The sequence below is a fragment of the Salvelinus alpinus genome, chromosome 5 (assembly GCF_045679555.1).
Source record: "Salvelinus alpinus chromosome 5, SLU_Salpinus.1, whole genome shotgun sequence".
In the NCBI taxonomy this organism is placed as follows: Eukaryota; Metazoa; Chordata; class Actinopteri; order Salmoniformes; family Salmonidae; genus Salvelinus; species Salvelinus alpinus.
This window is the reverse complement of record NC_092090.1, coordinates 11,602,164-11,606,706: the sequence shown is the minus strand read 5'-3', so window position 1 is coordinate 11,606,706 and position 4,543 is coordinate 11,602,164. Positions and strand designations below refer to the sequence as shown.

Below are 4,543 nucleotides of genomic sequence, written 5' to 3'. Positions count from 1 at the left end.
CAGTTGTCCTGGTAGGGCTGTCTGTTTAGCCTCCTGGGGTGGATGTGGTGGGTTGTCCTGGTAGGCCTGTCTGTTAGCCTCCTGGGGTGGATGTGGTGGGTTGGTGCAGCTGTAGTGAACTCTGAGGAGTGTATGAGAACAGCTGCCTCTCTGGAAAAGTCTCAAGCCCTGAAGAACGTTTATAGATGTCTTAATACTGTCGTAAAGAATTTAAAGTCTTAAAGAATTAAACAAGTCTTACAATTAATAATATGGTGGTTCTCTTTCAATCTCAACATTTCATTTTTTTTTTTATCGATTCAGACTCAGATTTAATGTGTTTATTTTATTTCCCTCTTAATGTCGCTTGGAAACGTATGTGGATGTTATTTAACCAAGTAAATATGATGAGGTTTTTAATCCACGGTGATGAAGCATTGACCTGATCTTCTGCTGTCCTCTGTTATTGGTCTGGCGTGAACGTCAGCTCAACCAATGGGCTTCTCCGATACTGAACCATGCCAAAGACTAATATGCAGCGCTTACGTACGTACTGGACTTGTGAGGAGATACAACTCCATGTCACTATATTCTCTTTAGATTACACATATCCTGTCAGAGAGTAGGCCAGATTAGACAGAAAACAACATATGGGTTCATTACACTTATTATTTAAATTTGATGTGCACAGTGTCGTGTACAATGTCATCATCGTTTGATGTGCACTGTGTTCCTTCTCTCTGCTGGGCTGTTGTTGCTAACGGTGATGGAACAAGCAAAGATGGCCGCCAGTGGAGCAGTGTCTGTGTGAAGGAATGCCATGGCAATGAGAGAGACGCAGGAGAGAGCTCCACACACTGAGTGGTCTGGAACAGGCTCCTAGCCCTGGCATGCTACTCATTATGGATGACAGCATGCTGTGTTAAACTCAGCTGGATTCTCCTGAGAACACTAGCCTACTGTAAAACAGACTAAATACAGCCGGATGTTGACACTCACCATTTATAGAGAATTACAAACTGGGTGGTTCAAGCCCTGAATGCTGATTGGCTGACAGCTGTGGTATATCAGACCGTATACCACGGGTATGACAAAACATTTATTTTTACTGCTCTAATTACGTTGGTAAACAGTTTATACTAGCAATAAGGCACCTCGGGGGTTTGTGATATATGGTCAATATACCACGGCTAAGGGCTGTATCCAGGCACTCCACGTTGTGTCGTGCTTAAGAACAACACTTAGCCGTGGTATATTGGCCATATACCACACCCCCCCGGGCCTTATTGCTTAATTACAGGCTGTCCTCCTGGACTCACATGAATCCTACTCCTGGACCAAAACTGCTGTCTGTGTCCAGGAAACTGGTCCTATGTGTTATTAATGTACTAATCTGGTGTAGGAAGTCATCATGTTGTTAATGTGGTTTGTCTGGACCAATACTATAGTCATGTTTCATTTCTTAATCATATCTGGTCAGCCAGCCAGTCAGCCAGACAGCCTTGATTCTGTGGGTGGGATAGAGCGATGTGATTGGTTGACTAAGGTTATTTGGAGTGATGCTGTCTGCTATACTATAATGTCTGAATCCCAAATGGTTCCCTGTTCCTTATATGGTGTACTTCCTGTTGACCAGGGCCCATCGGGTGTAACCCAGGCGATAGTAACCTGGCTCTGTGCTCTGCTCTGTCCCATACTCTGATCTTAATCATGTATATTGTTATAGTTGACCATCTCAAAAGGTTTACCCTCACACACATTCCACACCGTCACACACACACACACACACACACATTCCACACCGTCACACACACACACATTCCACACCGTCACACACACACACACACACATTCCACACCGTCACACACACACACACACACTCCTGTGTGTATCAAGTAAATATAAAGCCACTGATGCGGAGGGATATTTTTGTTGTATGATGAAGCTCCATGTCTGGACTAAAGAGAAGAGGAAGTGGGAAGCTGTACTGTTCATATTAACCACCAAGCCTGGTAAAAAAGGCCATGTCAACTATAATACGTCCTCAAACAATAAATGTTTTTACATACGCTGTCCCTCTCTGTTGTCTTCACTTTTGATCCGTGTAGTTCACGTGCAGTATGTTATAGTTGTACTGAATTGAATTCAGTAACTTTGTCTTGTTCCCCAAGGTGAACTTATGGTGTAGTCAATGTCATTGTTCCAAGAAGAGCCATCAGTCTCAACATGATGCATTTATCAGGTCCAAAAACAACGCAGGACATCACACTGGCTGTTCAACAAGTACAGAGTTGTAGTGTACTCTGTTCCAAGTGGAAATGACGCCAGATCACAGTTGTGTGATTACCTTTTGAACTCACCTTGGGTTCAAAGGGCATTCCCATAGCGATAGTGATACGGGCAGGTCGTTATATACACTGAACAAAAATATAAACGCAACATGAAGCATTTTCAAAGATTTGCTCTGTGTTACATTTCATATAAGGAAATCAGTCAATTGAAAAAATGCATTAGGCTCTAATCTATGGCTTTCACATGACTGGGAATACATATATGTATATGTTGGTCATAGATACCTTTATAAAAAGGTATATGTTGCATTTGTCTCATGCAGCGTGAAACATTTCCTTCACATTGAGTTGATCAGGCTGTTGATTGGCCTGTGGAACGTTGACCCAGTCCTCTTCAATGTCTGTGTGAAGTTTCTGGATATTGGTGGGAACTGGAACACGCTGTCGTACACATCAATCCATCCCAAACGTGCTCAATGGGTGACATGTCTGGTCAGTATGCAGACCATGGAAGAACTGGGACATTTTCAGTTTCCAGGAATTGTGGACAGATCTTTCCGACATGCGGCCATGGATTATCATGCTGAAACATGAGGTGATGGCGGCGAATGAATGGCATGACAACGGGCCTCAAGATCTGTTTAAGGTTATTTCTGTGCATTCAAATTACCATCAATAAAAGGCAAATTTGTTCGTAGCTTATGCCTGCCCATACCATAACCCGACCACCACCATGCGACACTGTTCATAACGTTGACATCAGCACACCGCTCGCCAACACAACACCATACACTGGGGCGACAGGTAGCCTAGTGGTTAGACCGTTGGGCCAATAACCGAAAGGTTGCTGGATCGAATCCCTGAGCTGACAAGGTAAAAATCCTGTCGTTCTGCCCCTGAACAAGGCAGTTAACCCACCGTTCCCCAGTAGGCCGTCGTTGTAAATAAGAATTTGTGCTTAACTGACTTGCCTAGTTAAATAAAGGTTAAATAAATAAAAAAATACACAGGTGCACCTTGTGCTGGGGACAATAAAAGGCCACTCTAAAATATGCAATTTTGTCACACAACACAATGCAACAGATGTATCAAGTTTTTAGGGAGTGTGCAATTGGCATGCTGACTGCAAAAAAATAAGCTTTTTGTGTGTATGGAACATTTCTGGGATCTTTTATTTCAGCTCATGAAACATGGGACCAATACTTTACATGTTGCCTTAATATTTTTGTTCAGTGTAGTTGGAAGGATTCTACAGGAGAGTGTGTGTGTGTGTGTGTGTGTGTGTGTGTGTGTGTGTGTGTGTGTGTGTGTGTGTGTGTGTGTGTGTGTGTGTGTGTGTGTGTGTGTGTGTGTGTGTGTGTGTGTGTGTGTGTGTGTGAGACGTCCTCTAATTAGATCCAGTTTCTGTGATTGTTTGCACATGCCTGCAGGATGATGTCATGAGTGACTACATTCCTCTCTGGGTTAACTGTGGTAGAGTGGAGTGTTGGTTCTCACTGCCATAGTGTGGGGGGGGGGTTGGATCTCACTTTCATAATGTGTGTGTGTGTAGCGTTGGATCTGGTTGCCGTAGCGGACCTCTGTGGAACTCTGGCCAGAGGGGAAATGAATGAGTCATGAGTTTCCACTCCCTGAGAAGACAGAGAGAGAAAGAAAGAAAGAAAGAAAGAAAGAAAGAAAGAAAGAGAGAGAATGGAGAACAGATCACGAGAACAGTTTCCATCTCTCTCTCTCTCTCTCTCTCTCTCTCTCTCTCTCTCTCTCTCTCTCTCTCTCTCTCTCTCTCGCTCTGTCTCTCTCTGTCTCTCTCTCTCTGTCTCTCTCTCTCTGGTGTCTGTCATGTATGGGGTGTTATCACAGTAGAGGTCAATACTGTAATAGAAAACACTAATGCAGCAGTTGTGGTGTAGCCATGGTTACCAGACAAGCTCTCTCTACGTTCCACAGAATATAATATAAACTGATAATAGAAATGGACAAGTTATTGTCCACCCAGTGTCATACCCAACATCATAATCAAACAGAATATCACAAAGACAGATATCAGAGATATATGGGCCTAGAGATATCAGAGATATAGAGATATGGGCCTAGAGATATCAGAGATATAGAGATATGGGCCTAGAGATATCAGAGATATAGAGATATGGGCCTAGAGATATCAGAGATATAGAGATATGGGCCTAGAGATATCAGAGATATAGAGATATAGGCCTAGAGATATAGAGATATAGAGATATGGGCCTAGAGATATAGAGCTATAGAGATATGGG

General features: G+C 43.1%; 1 long non-coding RNA gene across 1 annotated transcript in view; it reads right to left on the bottom strand.

Annotated features, from left to right (window-relative positions):
- The window catches only part of LOC139575553 (uncharacterized), a 10,403-nt gene extending 9,275 nt beyond the window's left edge, over nt 1-1,128 (bottom strand). Inside the window, exon 1 of the long non-coding RNA XR_011674974.1 lies at nt 67-1,128. This is a non-coding gene — a long non-coding RNA (uncharacterized lncRNA). The remainder of the gene's footprint in view (nt 1-66) is intronic.
- Nucleotides 1,129-4,543: the final 3,415 nt, after the last annotated feature.